The following is a 17,545-nucleotide window of genomic DNA, read 5'->3' as shown; positions in this document are numbered from 1 at the left end:
TGGCCGGCAAAAATCAGTGCCACGTAATTCTGTATGCCAAATTTTGGTGTCATATATAATGTAAAATCCAAGAAAATTATTTTGATATGGTTTTTCATGGCAGCCATATATTGCCGCTGAACTGATGGTCAGATCACTTGTGGCTGGCAATATATGAAATCAGCACCCAAAAATAGGTACTCTATTTGCCAAATATCAGAGCACATGTAAAATTCAAGAAAATGATTTTTAGTGATTTTCATGGCGGCCATCTTAGATCAAGATGGCAGCTGACCTGGTGGTAAGACTATTGAAATAAGTGCCCTAAACTACACCTACACTGTATATGCTAAATTTCAATACCATAGCTCATACAAAACTAGAGAAAATTATTGCAACGATATTTCATGGCGGCCATCTTGGATTTTAAGATTGCGGTCGTTTTGCCGCTGACCTGGAGGTCAAATTGCTGGGGGCCGGCAATATTTGAAATCAGCACGCCGAATTAAGCCTATATGCCAAATTTCAGTGTCACATATCATGTAAAACTCAAGAAAATGACATTTAATGATTTTTCACGGCGGCCATCTTGGATTTCAAAATGGCGGCCATTTAGCCGCCGACCAAGTGGTCAAATTGCTGGGGGCAGGCAATATTTGAAATCAGTGCCTAAAAATACCCCAACATACCAAATTTCAGTGTCACACGTCATGTAAAACTCAAGAAAATGACATTATTGATTTCTCATGGCGGCCATCTTGGATTTCAAAATGGCGGCCGACCCGATGGTCAAATCACTTGGGGCCGGCAATATTTGAAATCAGCACCCCAAATTAAGCCTATATGCCAAATTTCAATACCGTAGTTCATATAAAACTCGAGAAAATGATTGCAATAATATATCATGGCGGCCATCTTGGATTTCAAGATGGCGGCCATTTTGCCGCCGACCAAATGGTCAAATTGCTGGGGGCTGGCAATATTTGAAATCAGTGCCTCAAAATACCCCTATATGCCAAATTTCAGTGTCACATGCCATGTAAAACTCAAGAAAATGACATTTGATGATTTTTCATGGCGGCCATCTTGGATTTCAAAATGGCGGCCGACCCGATGGTCAAATTGCTTGGGGCCGGCAATTTTTGAAATCAGCGCCCCAAAATACCCCTGTATGCCAATTTTCACACTTTCTGCCAGATTCGAGCATCTTTTTCACATATCTACTGGACTAATGTATATCTATGTATGTTCTAACACTGCTATGGTGTTGATAAATATTTTAGTCTGTTAGTGTTATTTTCATTTTTTTCTTCAGAATTAATATTAAATTTATTTTGTATCGGACCACGATCAAAATGTAAACAGATATTTAAAAGTTATATATGAATGTGTACTTGTCTTGTTGATAAAAATAAGCATTTACAAGCATGGCATGTGATATAAATTTTTAGGATACCATCTCATTTTGTAGATTTATGACATCAATCATCAGATTTGAAAATGAGTTATATTGCATAGGACCCTTTAATCGCGGATAAAATAAAGTGGCGGATAATTCACACACAAAAATACACGAAAAAAATCCCTTTACTTTTATTAGATATGAATGTTAGATAATTATGTATATGGAATTTGCCGTAGCTTTAGGCAGTCTTAAACAAAGCGCGCTACGCGCAACAAATCCGCCATTCGCCCCAATTCATTGATGCCATCACTCATAATATATCACTTAGCGTTATATTTATATTTTTTAAAACTATATTTGCAATTCTGTTGTCAATTTGTCCATATACACGTAAAAGACGGTTTTGCGTCAAATAATATTTTAGAGCTGCTCTTGATTTTAAATTTTACATTATTTTGGGAAATAGAGGAAGTTTGGGGTTTCTTCAATGCACTGAGAATAACGGTTCCTTAATATATTTTCTCAGTGATGATGCATACTACTTCATTTAGAAAACGAAGACAAGTGGAGCGGCATGAACGGCGGATGACCTAAATAGAAGAGTGTGATCTGGGTTCCATCTTACAAAGAGTTACGATTCCTCCGATCAACCACAACTATGAAAAGCCAGCAACGTCAACATCTATATTGCTTGTTTGTTCTAAATATTGTCTGCATGTGAAGTATAATCATACATTCATTGTTGTCTTGAAAATACAGCGTGCTTTTTTGTTTACAAAGGATATCATGCAAATTTCCTGGAGAAAAAAATATGACTCTGTTGGATTTCTATATAGTTTAAGATGATAGGATCAATCGTAACTCTTTGTAAGACGGGGCCCTGTGAGGTTTTTAATGATTATGAACAGTTTAGCATTTTCGACATGTTTTATATAGGATACGTGCTTTAGGTCGTCTTCTATAGTTTTCTTCACGATTCGGGTTGAATCTTATACAATTTTACAGCAGGCATTATATGAGAATTTCTTTTTGAGATCAGTCGTAAATTAAAGGTGATAAAACTTCCATTACGGAACTCACAATCACTGGAGTAGCAATGCCTTATATTTCCGAAGGGTCACAGTATAATTTCACCCCATTCATCTGTATTCAAGTGTATGAAAAAAATAAAGTTCAAATTCACATAGGTAGGCCTATATCTCTTTATCATACTTCTCTCTGTCTTCTGCATTTCTATGATGTTTTATTTAATCCTATTTTAATTGGGCATTTTTAGACCAAGATATACAAGGGGAGGGAGCAATTTGGGGTAATGTAAGCTGCAAGACTGTATAGTGAAATGTTCAAGAACTATCATTGCTTTAATATATTCTTTATATTGATTAATTATGCGAACAAGCGTACGACATTTGCCCTATATATTTTTTTTTGTTGTTTTTGCCTTTAACTCACTTTCTCTAGTTAGTAGAATGCCAATTTTTGGTGAACATACGAATTTCTATATTTCTAACAAAAATACACAAACATTGTTTAAAATTTATTAATTTCCTATGTATTCTATTGTTTTTTTTATTTTCATGCATTTTTTTCCAGCCATTGTTTTCGATGAACTTTGCCAAGGACCCTTTCGTGATCATAGGTAAAAATAATCATACATTTATGATTTTTGGTTGAAAAACGCACTCGTTTTGGAGCAATTCTCGGACTGACATGCACTTACAAAATACGATTATTCGAATTAGCGAATAGACGCATTTGTGAGAGAATGCAGGTCGTTACAGCAGACGTATCTAATAGCGTTCCATACAATCCGTGAAGATCAATTAATGCGCGCTTGTATTCCGCGGGAAATCTTCAAGGACACGCCCCCAACAACAGGTCTGCGATTGGCCGACAGCAGCCTCATTAGCCCCATAATGCAATGTCCTTAGTGATAGCTTAACAACTGCCGAGCAGGCTCCGCCTATATGCGGGGAACAGCCAATGAAATATAGCAAGCGATTTCGGGACGTGCGCACCCGCTGGAAGAATTGCAAACGTGTGCTCATTCTCAACTTCGCACTGGGGGATTCAAGACGTTATTTTTTGTGATTTGTTCACTACGTGAATTTTCCCCGATTAGCGTTAAAACATGGGCAAACGGAAAGGTGCACGTGGCCGTGGCCGTGGTAGACCACGCAAACAAGAGACTGACCCTGCCGGGAGGACGGCAAATAGAGTTATTACGAGATCAAGGAGGAGAAATGGTGAAAATACCGGGCAAGGTGGAGCAGCGTCAGCGCAGGCCGAGGGTGGCGAAGTCCAATGGACGCTCTCGGGACCGGGGCGGCTGGAGATGAGCTCTACGCCTCAGCCAAATCAACCACAAATACCCGTGTCAGGTGAGGTTGCTGATGCTGTTATTACAACTAACGTTATTACTAGTGCAGATACAGCTAATATCGGTAATGCCGTGACTGTTAGAGATGAGAGTGGTGTGGTGTCACCCATTCCCATGGGGTCATTTCCGAGTATTGTGCCACCATCATACACTAGACCTAGTGACCTAGGTCCCCCTGTAGGTCGTATCCTTTCCGAGGACGGTTACAGCAGTAATTCTAACGTTAGATCTAGCTCCAGTTTGACTCGGCATGTAGGCCTAGATCCAAACCAGGGCCAAGCTTCAACACTAAATGATGGGCGAGTGAGTGTTAACCCAACTCAAATACACGGGGAAGCATTAGTGGCTGCGATTCCCAAGAACATCAAAGAAAAAATATGGAGAGGTGAATATATAGATCTAAATAGGCTAGTTGGCGATCAGGGGATGTCCACCCGGCCCATGGGGCCACAGGAGGAACAATTTGGGTTCACGATGGTCCAGAATGGTCAACAAATTTTCTTGAAACCTGTGGCTAGCTCAAAAAACAAGATTACCAATATCGAGTTGTGGACCAGCGCGTTTCTGGTATATGCGAGCGTCTACTTAGAGGCGCACAGTCACTCGGCCCAGGCCTTACTTAAATACTGCAGCCTTATCAGATCAGCTGCTAATAAATATACTGGATTCGGGTGTCGAGAATACGAAATTCAGTACCGTTCCCGCATGTCGGTGACGCTTCTGGGCCAGGCTTGGGGTAGAATAGATGGCGAATTATGGCTCATGTATGTGATCGGTGGGGGTTCTCCGAAGCAAGGGGCCCATAACCCCTCGAGCTATAGACTGACAGGATACGGGAAGAACAACTACACATCTCCTGGTCAATTTCCCTTTGCCCGCCAGCAGGCCGGGGGGTGGAGGCAAAATTCGGACCACCGAAAGGTTAGCAGTAAGCGAACGCCAAGCGCGTCAAATGTATGTTACGAGCTCAATTTCGGACCAGGGGTCTGCAATAGGCAGCAATGCAGATTCTTACATAAGTGCGTTGCATGTGGCATCCCGGGACACGGGAAAGTCAAGTGCCCCAAGTTCCTGCAAGCAACTGGAGGTCAGGGGCAAAAGTAGGGATAAAGTAGAATTAGGTATAGAGTGTTGGCCTAGTCTTTTGCCAGCGTTAGCACCGAATCCAGTTTTGGTTGAGAAGTTAGTTACCAAATTAAGGGACTATCCCGACAAAAGGACTGCCGAATTTTTGAAGTTAGGTTTTATGTTTGGTTTTGACTTGAATTATACAGGCCCCCGGATGCCAGTCGATTTTCCGAATCTAAAATCAGTGGAACACAACAGGGAAGAGGCGAAGAAGAAAATTGATAAAGAAGTTAGGCTAGGTAGATATTTAGGACCATTTGACAAGAGACCACTGACCAACCTTAGGGTCAGCCCTATTGGTATTGTGCCAAAAAGAACTCCTGGAGAATACAGGTTAATTCACCATCTTTCCTATCCTACAGGTCTTTCTATAAATGATTTCATACGGGAGGATGCATGTAAGGTTGAATATAGTAGGTTTGACGATGCAGTAGACATAGTGTCAAGGATCGGTAGAGGAGTGCAGCTGGCAAAGGAAGCTTTCAGGTTGCTCCCTATAAATCCCCGGGATTTTGAATTGTTGGGTGTGAAATTTCAGGGTCTGTATTATGTTGACAGATGTCTCCCGATGGGCATTCGGTGTTCACCAGCATATTTCGAAAAGTTTTCATCCTTCCTCGAATTCTATGTGAGAGACAAACTGGGAACCGATCGGCTGATACATTACATGGATGATTTTTTAGCAGTGGGTTCAGCCAAGGGAGGGGGCCTCTCATGTCTAGAAATTATCCAAGAGTTTAGGACATTATGCAAAGAACTGGGGGTCCCCCTCGCTCAAGAGAAGTCAGAGGATCCCACAACCAGACTTACATTTCTAGGCCTTGAAATTGACACAGAACGAATGGAAGTAAGAGTCCCTTGCGAGAAAAGGACACAATTGAAACGGAAGATCGCAGAGACAATTAGGAAACAATCCCTGTCTTTGAAGGAGATACAGTCTTTGATCGGGTCGCTTAATGTTATATGTAGGGCGGTTAAACCGGGTAGGGCCTTTCTGAGGAGGTTAACATATCAGACAAAGAACATTTCAAAACCGGACAGTGTAATACAACTCTCAGAGGGAACAAAGTCTGATCTAACAACATGGCTCGCCTTCCTAGATGACTTCAATGGGGTGACTATAGTTCGACCGGGTCGCTGGGAGAGTGACTTTGATCTTGACCTCTTCACTGACGCGAGTGGTACAATAGGTTTCGGTGGTTACTTTCATGGCAAATGGTTTTGCGGCCATTGGCCCCCTTTTGTTCTATCTGGGGACTATTCCATTGCATGGAAAGAGATGGTCCCAATATCCGTAGCACTGTTGGTATGGGGTTCCGATCTAGCAGGGAAGCGAATTAGACTTCATACCGATAATATGGCCATCAAGAATGTTATAAACAAACAGACATCCCATTGCCCAAGAATAATGTCACTTGTAAGAACCCTAGTTCTCCAATGTTTGAAGAGAGACACGATAGTCAAGGCAGTTTATATCGCCACAAAAGAAAATGATATTGCTGACTCTCTATCCCGGTTACAGATGAGCAGGTTCCACACGCTGGCACCACAGGCGAATGCAACATCAACACCAATACCAGAAAGCATTTGGCGGATATAGAGCAGGAGGTATGCTGGCTTATTTCAGATGCTACGACTAAGGGGACCAAGACCTCGTACCAGAGAGCTATCGACTCGTTCCAGCGATTCCGACTGGCGAGCATGCTGGATTCATCTTGGCCGGCTACTCCCCAGCAGGTCATGTCATTTATCGCTCATCTGTCACTGAGTGGTAGAGCACCATCAACTATAACACTTCATGTGGCAGCGCTATCATACTTGCATAAGATATACAGCTGGCTTGACCCGACCACCCATTTTCTGATCAGGAAGATGATTGAAGGAAGCAGGCGGGGCCGGAAGAGGAAATATTGGCGCAGGCCTATAACATGGGATGTTCTTGTCAATATTTTACCTAACCTCTGTCTCATCTGTGTAGCCCATTATGAAGCCGTCATGTTTCAGGCATCATTTCTGTTAGCCTTTTTCGGAATGCTGCGGGTTGGTGAGTTCACGGTAGATGGCACAGGTGGGACCGAAGACAGGACCCTCCTTGACCAAGACATAAGTGTTTTCCAAAGCTCTAAAGAAGCTTACCTGTTGGTTACCATTCGATTCTCAAAGACGGATCAATATGGCACTTCAACAACTCTGAAGATAAAGCAAAATGGATTGAACAGCAGCTGTCCAGTAGGGACGATGGTTAGATATCTGAAAATGAGGCCAGTGATGCAAGGCCCCCTCTTCTGCCATGCAAATGGGTCGCCGCTAACTAGGTATCAGTTTAGAGCTGTGTTGAGGAAAGTCTTGGGAGTCTCCGGCTTTGAAGCAGAGAAATATGGGACCCATTCCTTCCGAATAGGGGCTGCCACTACAGCGGCCATTGGAGGAGCGACAGAAGAACAGCTTCAATAAATGGGCAGATGGCGGAGCAGTGCGTTTAAAACATATGTGAGAATTAGAGGGGAATTGAGATTTCTATCATTATGTTGATGCAAACAAGCTTATGATTTTGGTTTGTACAAGTATGAGGTATAAGCACTTGACTATAGGGAAGCCTAACTTTATTATGACCAGGAAGAAGGAAGGATAAAAAGTCTGTCATTTAATGTAGGACGTATCCCATTGAGTTTAACGAATAATACAACACAAGGAAGTGAATTATGAATCTATATATATATATAAAAAAAGAGAAAAAAAAAGAAGATAACAATAATAATAATAAATAAATAAAGATGAAAAAATAGGTAGCACATATAAGGATAACCATGGAAGAAAATGGACAAAGCACGATATAGGAAGTAAACAAATATTGAAGCGGTAGCAATTACAATTACGCATTGTGGGGGGGGGGGGGGATTCACCCAAGAGTCGAAAGATATATGATGCTCGTGATAGTATAATTTCTTTGTCATGCAGGACCAACAGGCAACCGGAGGATCTGGATCGTAGGAGACAGCCTAGTGCGAAGGGCCGGAGAAAGGGCCAAGGCGACAGGTCTCCAAAACCTTGAGGTTCAGCCAGGGAGCCAAGTCCGGTGGTTCGGGAGGGGCGGCCTTGAAATGCATGACCTGGCCAAGTCTGTACAGTCTCTGCTAAAGCATCACGCTACCCCGAACGTGGTGATTCTTCACGCGGGCACCAATAACATCGGTAGATACCCAGTGAAGAACTGCAGGCAGGCGGTCGACGAGACTCTCCTGTCTATTAGACAGCAGCTTCCGAACAGCCACATCTGCTTTTCTGAAATCGTACCAAGGCTATTTTACTACGGCAGATCAGATGGTCCGCACTCCCAATCGGCGTTGAACAACTGCCGTAAGACTATTAACAAACATGCCCGGGGAAAAGTAAGGAGAATGTTTCGAGCATCTTATCTGCATCACAACATAAGCATACAGGACCACAGGCAGTACTTTCGAGACGGGGTACACTTATCTGATAGTGGTAGCGATCTGCTCATAAATGACTTCCGGATCGCTTTACAATCCTTGGCTGCCTAACAGGTAACGGTTCAGGAAGTGTGGCCGCTAGGAAGATGGCCAAAAAAAAAAAAAAAAATAATAATAATAATAATAATAATGGGGGTTTCCTTTTTGGATGGGTGTTTCTGTCTTATTTCACAAAAATTTCAAAACCAGGGGAGAGACTGTGTACTTATTGTGTCATTAAATATTGGAGAGGGGAACGCATCTTTCTGAGTCTCCTGGCTTGGTATTCCGGATGGATTTCTTCCTCCCGGCAGGTCACATGACCAGGTTCCCCCTCCAAGATTTCCCATTCATGTCTTGAAACCTCTCCCCCTCCTGACACACGAGATAACTATAATATTGAATAGATGAAAAAATGTATAGGGGAACCGCACCCCAGGAAATACCTGTCCTGGAGTCCCGGTCGGATGTCTTCCTTCCGGCAGGTCATGTGACCCGGTTCCCCCTCCAATATTTCATACTCATATACGCCTCTCCCTCCTACATCTCTGACACTCGAGAACATAATATTGAATAGTTGATAATTGTATAGGGGAACCGCACCCCATGAAATACCTGCCCTGGAGTCGCGGTAGGATGTCTTCCTTCCGCAGGTCACATGACCCGGTTACCCCCCTTTCATTGGACCTCCTTCGCCGAGGTCTCAATTGTTTGATCTTGCTTAATTGATAAATATTGTTGGAAAATTGTTCTTAATCTGGGAATATCCCCCAGTGACAATAAAAGTTGAGAAATGGCAATTTCATGTGTGAACTTTATTTATTCTCGCAATGATTCGAATCAGCGAATAGACGCATTTGTGAGAGAATGCAGGTTCTTACAGCAGACGTATCTAATAGCGTTCCATACAATCCGTGAAGATCAATTAATGCGCGCTTGTATTCCGCGGGAAATCTTCAAGGACACGCCCCCAACAACAGGTCTGCGATTGGCCGACAGCAGCCTCATTAGCCCCATAATGCAATGTCCTTAGTGATAGCTTAACAACTGCCGAGCAGGCTCCGCCTATATGCGGGGAACAGCCAATGAAATATAGCAAGCGATTTCGGGACGTGCGCACCCGCTGGAAAAATTGCAAACGTGTGCTCATTCTCAACTTCGCACTGGGGGATTCAAGACGTTATTTTTCCCTCCCTCCCACCCATTAAAAGCATTGATTTCTGTAGGGGGGGGGGGGGATAACCGGAAACGATATGTTTGGTACTTCATTGTATTTCGAAGCTATGCTGGTACATGTATATGCGACAAAGGGGGTCGTGATGGGCAAGAGGAATACCCCACATTCTTGATGGCTAGGTATAGAGACCCTTTACGGGCTAATTGAACTATAAATTGGTTGAATGTGTTCTGGTTGGAGGATGGGCTTGATTGGTTGGTTGGATGGGCTTTTTCTACTTGTTTAATTGGTCTGATCCATTTGGTTGGATTGGCCTGGTTTTGGCTGGCTGGTCGGTCAGGCTTGTTCTGGTTGGTTGGTTGGGCTTGTTTTGGCTGGTTGGTTGGGCTAGATCTGGGGCCCGTTTCACAAATAGTGGGGGCTCGTTTCTGTCTTATTTCACAAAAATTTCAACACCAGGGGGAGAGACTGTGTACTTATTGGGTCATTAAATATTGGAGAGGGGAACGCATCTTTCTGAGTCTCCTGGCTTGGAATTCCGGATGGATTTCTTCCTCCCGGCAGGTCACATGACCAGGTTCCCCCTCCAAGATTTCACATTCATGTCTTGAAACCTCTCCCCCTCCTGACACACGAGATAACTATAATATTGAATAGATGAAAAAATGTATAGGGGAACCGCACCCCAGGAAATACCTGTCCTGGAGTCCCGGTCGGATGTCTTCCTTCCGGCAGGTCATGTGACCCGGTTCCCCCTCCAATATTTCATACTCATATACGCCTCTCCCTCCTACATCTCTGACACTCGAGAACATAATATTGAATAGTTGATAATTGTATAGGGGAACCGCACCCCATGAAATACCTGCCCTGGAGTCGCGGTAGGATGTCTTCCTTCCGCAGGTCACATGACCCGGTTACCCCCCTTTCATTGGACCTCCTTCGCCGAGGTCTCAATTGTTTGATCTTGCTTAATTGATAAATATTGTTGGAAAATTGTTCTTAATCTGGGAATATCCCCCAGTGACAATAAAAGTTGAGAAATGGCAATTTCATGTGTGAACTTTATTTATTCTCGCAATGATTCGAATCAGCGAATAGACGCATTTGTGAGAGAATGCAGGTTCTTACAGCAGACGTATCTAATAGCGTTCCATACAATCCGTGAAGATCAATTAATGCGCGCTTGTATTCCGCGGGAAATCTTCAAGGACACGCCCCCAACAACAGGTCTGCGATTGGCCGACAGCAGCCTCATTAGCCCCATAATGCAATGTCCTTAGTGATAGCTTAACAACTGCCGAGCAGGCTCCGCCTATATGCGGGGAACAGCCAATGAAATATAGCAAGCGATTTCGGGACGTGCGCACCCGCTGGAAAAATTGCAAACGTGTGCTCATTCTCAACTTCGCACTGGGGGATTCAAGACGTTATTTTTCCCTCCCTCCCACCCATTAAAAGCATTGATTTCTGTAGGGGGGGGGGGGGGGATAACCGGAAACGATATGTTTGGTACTTCATTGTATTTCGAAGCTATGCTGGTACATGTATATGCGACAAAGGGGGTCGTGATGGGCAAGAGGAATACCCCACATTCTTGATGGCTAGGTATAGAGACCCTTTACGGGCTAATTGAACTATAAATTGGTTGAATGTGTTCTGGTTGGAGGATGGGCTTGATTGGTTGGTTGGATGGGCTTTTTCTACTTGTTTAATTGGTCTGATCCATTTGGTTGGATTGGCCTGGTTTTGGCTGGCTGGTCGGTCAGGCTTGTTCTGGTTGGTTGGTTGGGCTTGTTTTGGCTGGTTGGTTGGGCTAGATCTGGGGCCCGTTTCACAAATAGTGGGGGCTCGTTTCTGTCTTATTTCACAAAAATTTCAACACCAGGGGGAGAGACTGTGTACTTATTGGGTCATTAAATATTGGAGAGGGGAACGCATCTTTCTGAGTCTCCTGGCTTGGAATTCCGGATGGATTTCTTCCTCCCGGCAGGTCACATGACCAGGTTCCCCCTCCAAGATTTCACATTCATGTCTTGAAACCTCTCCCCCTCCTGACACACGAGATAACTATAATATTGAATAGATGAAAAATGTATAGGGGAACCGCACCCCAGGAAATACCTGTCCTGGAGTCCCGGTCGGATGTCTTCCTTCCGGCAGGTCATGTGACCCGGTTCCCCCTCCAATATTTCATACTCATATACGCCTCTCCCTCCTACATCTCTGACACTCGAGAACATAATATTGAATAGTTGATAATTGTATAGGGGAACCGCATCCCAGGAAATACCTGCCCTGGAGTCGCGGTAGGATGTCTTCCTTCCGCAGGTCACATGACCCGGTTACCCCCCTTTCATTGGACCTCCTTCGCCGAGGTCTCAATTGTTTGACCTTGCTTAATTGATAAATATTGTTGGAAAATTGTTCTTTATCTGGGAATATCCCCCAGTGACAATAAAAGTTGAGAAATGGCAATTTCATGTGTGAACTGTATTTATTCTCGCAATGTTGCGTAATTTCGGAACCGCGTACCTGGCTGTCGCAAATTTTGTCTCAAAAGATGAGCAAGACTTAAAAGTAAAAAGTCAGCGAGGGGCGCTGTCAAAAATTTTGCACAGCGGCGTAGCCACGAAATTTGTCGAGGGGGTCAAATTGGCACCCCCCTCCCCAGTTTAATAAGGGTTAACGAGATAGTTGGGAATTTTCGATCGGTGACGTACGGAGGATTCAAGAATAAAGTAAATGTATTATTTTATTTTATTTCCATCGATCATTTCCCTCGAGCATAAATTATGTTTCTTTCTGAATTTAGAATCAATAAAAATATTTTCAGAATCACCATTAAAACCGTCATCCATAAATTCGTATTAGGAATCAAACTTAAGCTTATTTTTGACTGATTGTGCGCGTTTTCTCAAAATGGAGTATTTAACGTTTTGTGGAATTTTCCTGATCTGTTTTTAAGGTCCTTTGTATGAGCAGTCATTAAAGGGGAATCCAGCCTTGGCCATAAAATGTTGTGTTGGGAAAGATAAAAATAAATTAAACAGAATGGTGAAAGTTTGAAAGAAATCGGACAAGCAATAAGAATGTTATAGCTGCTTTAAAATTGCGATCACTAATACTATGTAGATTTCAAATTGGCAACTGAGTAAGTAAATTATGACAAGGGGCAAGGACAACTTTCCCATAGGCCATGTACTTTATTATCAGGGATTTGTGATTTTCTCCTTAGTACCAATTCCCCTGGGGCAGTAATCTAAATATAACCCAGGTAGTATATTGTTTTATGTCCTCATGAAAGAAAAATATGATTTAAAATAAAACTTTTGGAGAAAATGACATTTTAGCCATAATATGTATTGGAGTACATGGAAGAGTAGTCCTTGCCTTACATCACTATGACATCCCATATGCGGCCAATTTCAAGTCTCCATGGGTAAAGTGATTACCAATATTTAATACTTTCAAAAATTCATAACTTTCTTGTTGTTTGTCCAATATTGTTCAAACTTTCACCAATCAACTTGACTGTTTTTTCTTTTCCTTGTAAAAACAAGTTTTCATTTGGGTTGGATTCCCCTTTAAGCAAGCTCAAATAAGCCTGTTCATGGCTTTGTCATACAATGTATTGTTAGACATTTTTTACAGATAATAACACCGTTTTGCCCTACCTTTTCGAATTAAAGGTTTTATAATTTATTGTTCCCGCTGTGCACTTCTATGCTGCTTTCATACCAACCAATCAGCGGGCAGTCATTCTCATAAATTTACCCAAAAAAATCTTGATTAATAACAATTTTCACAAAATCCTTACAAATTGCTCACATATTTTTCCTTTTAACTTTTAAATGCACAATACATTTTCTTGAGACACTTTTTTTTAACATTTCACCATGAACTCTAATATGCTTTTCACATTGCAATTCCTTAACCCCATACTATCCTCAACCCCGGACTATCATTAACCCCATACTATCTTTTATTGGATTCACACTGTCTTTCTTAACCCCATACTTGCCACCTTTCGCAATCCTCACGGACGCTAATATTAGGGTCCCCTAACACAAAAGTTGACGCTTAATACACTTGATTTTTAAGATTGATTGTACATTATAGTCAATAGAATCAAAAGTAGAAAACTACTTTACAATCAATGCTAAGATTTGTGTTATAGGGGGGTTACAGGCCCTACATATCTGCTTTTCGTGTGCAAAATTCTTTCCCGCGACACCCGCACCATACATGCATGTATTACGACTGATGGCTGGAGATATTCGAAATGCAGGACCTAAAATAGAATATGACATGGATAAGAAAGTGGTTTTTCAAACAAATCGAGAACATATTGAGTGAGGAAAAAGTTACTGAATTAAGGCTTAGATATATACACACAAAAAAGTAAGTCCCCCTTAAACAAACATCAATAATTTCCGAACCAATGCGAGTTTTTAATATATTATTACATGAGCGTGTAGGTAATTTTATAAGCTACCCTCTGAGTAAATTTTATGGACGTATTTTACGTCATGCTTCAGTGAGCATCGTCAAAAGGCAAAAATGTCACTTTTCAAAAGTCACAAGCCAAATATCATTACTTTGATTCCATTTTATTGGAACTAATTCCACATTCTCATCATAAAATATAGTCAGAAGGCTTGTGAAAGGTACTTTCTAAAAGACGATACCACTTGTTTGGCTAAATTTCACGGTTGAATAAACACAAGTCAAAATTTTCTCAAATTTGATTTTTTACAGATTTCTATCAATAAAAATGATAGAATATGATGACAGTTATTTTTGGGAAGAGTATCTTCAACAACATTCATTGTTTCACGGTTCAATAAACATTTTTTGAAAACAAAAAATACGGTTTTCAAATATCATAGGCATGTATTGTTTCATTTTGGTAACTGAAAATGATCTTTTCTCAACTTTTTCGTTATTTTCATGACCAATTGAAATGCTTCAATGATTCAAAGGCGTTTAATTAAACATTCACGCTTGAATGAACATGTGGAATGTGATTAGCTCTTTTTTACGTTATAGGAAAAAATGCAATTTTTAACTATGGATATCTGTCACAAACCTCCTTGCATAGTTCATTTTATTTGATTTTTATGAAAATCCCGATGTTTGATGAATCAGTGAGCACACAATATTCGAAAATTATGCAAATGAGAAGAAAGTTCAATGCTTTGGCCCCACTCTGTGCCGTATCGAATGGTTATTTTGGTGTGCGCCTTTTGGATAGTGTTATTCTACATGTTCTATAGCCATGTGCGAAGTTTCATGAAATAACTGTTGGCAGAAGTAACAAAAACCGTCCATGAAACAAACCCTCATTTCATATTTGTTAAAATGTTGACTTCCTCTCTCATAGACTTGTGTACATTATGGGTGCATATGTTTAAGAATAAGTAACCCCTTATTCAATATGGTGGAACTTTTTTTTCAAAGCTGTTTTTAGCAATGTCATTTGGCTGTAATATTTATAAATCTTTGGGCAGAATTCTGTGCAAAAATGAAATCGATTTGTTTATTTATGGATGAGTGAGCACGCATCAAAGTGGGAAGATTTGTATTTTCAATGTCACAGACTCATTTTAAATAGTAATAAAATGAATATTGGGGGCAAATTCGGTTTCAAATGTGACTTTAATTGCTGTTGTTTTATCATCCATCATTTCTATCACCACACACTTTCCGAACTTAAAACATTTTCATGGTTGAGCGAGCACATTCGAAAACTTAGGAATGAATACTTTTTATACTGCATAAATGTATTTTTTTCCTAAAAAATCATCATGATTTAGTTTAATTTATTGACAAATCAGTGGTGGATCCAGAATTTTAAAATGAGGGAGGGGCCTATAATCGGGGGAGACACCAACATTTTCAAATTTTAACATAATCTAACAAGTTGTAGAGGATACTACCATAAACCTCTATGATGATACGTCACAATACAGGGGCTGCGAACGGTTTTCAAAGTGGGGGGGGGGGCTGACCATGCAAAATATCACAATCGTAAGGTCATTTTTACATTTTTGTACATGCTTTTGGAAAAAAAAGTGGGGGCTGAAGCAACCCCCCCCCCCGCTTCCGCGGCCCCTGCAATACATTGTGCTCACTCAACCATGAACATACGATATCAAAATTGTGTGTGGAGTGGCTAAATGATGGATAGTAAAACAGCGTAACACCATAAAATTCACTTAAATCAACTTTTGCCCAACTTTGTATTTGCACAATCTGAAAAACGACCCTTGTGACTTTCAAAAATGGTCATTTTTAATTCAATCTTTAATTACTCATGCATGACTCAACCGATCAACCCATTTTTCACCAGGAGTTGTTTAATGAGTGTAGAAAACCACCTACGAAATATCATATCTCAAAATAATTACGTTCAAAAGTTACAGCAATTTGATTTAGGGGGACTTACTTTTTTGTTGTGTATAGATCATAACAGTCCATCGAATCGATATTGCATTTAATGTGGATTATTGGTGGATGACCGGCAATTGATTCCATGGGTCAGATCACCTCTCCAGCCGAAACCATTTCGCATGCGTTGATATGTACACAGCGTATGCAATACGTTTGAACATGCGGGTTTCTTTTGTTTACTCCTTCTACACAAACGATACGCCTCTAGCACACGATGTAATGGGCATTATGTTTTACTTTCCCCAGAAATGGGGGATTAGATTCAAATTCCGGGGGGACCACTTCCATTGATGAGTGGATACCAGGCACGACCATGGGGTTTCGAAAAGTACCCTAAACAAGGGAAGCAAGTCTTTTCCAGATTATGAAAATGCATCTTTGGCTTGTGAAACCCTACAAGTATTGGAAATATATCCCTTTTTTCGGTATTTTAATCACCGTTTTTGACACCTATATAACGTTACATAGGCCTATACGTAACGTACTTACCCACTCGTTCCCTTTTTACGCGTGGTTGCGCCTGGTATCCACTCTTTAACGGAAGTGGGCCCCCTGGGCGGCCTCTCGAGCTTTGGGAGGAACCAAATGTGGATTTGGAAAATCGTCCTAAATACCTCTTAACGCGCGAAGCGAGTTAACGAGAGGTTATCTCAGGTCAGACTAGCTGGACAACAACATAGCCCGCCAGCGGTACGTAACAGGTGTTTTACAAGGAAGGGGCCTGGTCAGGCGAATTCCTTTGCCCTGGCGGAGATATGTTGCGATGCCAAATATGCGGATATATCGCTGTTACCATAGTAGAAACCAGAATTTTGCACACGAAACGCAAATTGAATGTTTCCGTTCCAGATTGTCACACAATTTGCATTGCAGGACAGAGTTTTACGACTATGACGACGGGCCCAAAAATCACTTCCAGCATCAACTAACGTCGTAAATAAGCGTTCGCGTTCTTCCAACGAAAGGTCGGGACTATCTGCTTAGCCGGGGTTAACGCCTTAACCCCGGACTATCCCACAGCTCATGAATATTGATGACTTTGCCATACAGAGCGTGATTAACGTGCAATTTCGACTTCTGTGATTTGCTATTGCTTAGCCCAATTTTTCCTTAGCCCACATTTGTTTCATACTGCATCTCTTAGCACCGCAATTGTGGTGCTAGTACGACAATAAGCCGGCTAACCCTGCTAGCCCACTTTGCTAAAACGTAGAGTGAAAACGAAGTGGGCTAAGCTTAAATCCGGGAAATTGGTGGGGCTAAGACCCCCCTTAGCCCCACCAATTTCCCGGGGTTAAGGAAAAAAAGTACAGTGTGAAAAGCATATAATTTATTGTAGTATAGCCATTTTGAATATCAAAATACAACATTCATTACATACGTGGCATATTAATAATATATATCGTTAACAATTATGTTGTTAGTTAGTATTCCACTCGTTTAATCTTCATAATAAGCATTTTAGTGATCACTCTTGTGAATTTTTTGGCCCCCATTGCCATTGTACGCAATACTGTTTGGGCCAGTGGCGGCTATTTTAGATATCAAAA

The 17,545-nt window shown here is 41.5% G+C and overlaps 1 pseudogene; it reads left to right on the top strand.

Moving 5' to 3' along the window:
• Positions 1-7,993: 7,993 nt before the first annotated feature.
• Positions 7,994-17,545, top strand: part of LOC135156706 (alkaline phosphatase-like) — a 37,340-nt pseudogene continuing 27,788 nt past the window's right edge.

This window comes from Lytechinus pictus, chromosome 14, assembly GCF_037042905.1.
Source record: "Lytechinus pictus isolate F3 Inbred chromosome 14, Lp3.0, whole genome shotgun sequence".
Classification (NCBI taxonomy): domain Eukaryota; kingdom Metazoa; phylum Echinodermata; class Echinoidea; order Temnopleuroida; family Toxopneustidae; genus Lytechinus; species Lytechinus pictus.
The sequence above is the reverse complement of the archived record's forward strand: the minus strand, read 5'-3'. Positions and strand labels throughout refer to the sequence as shown.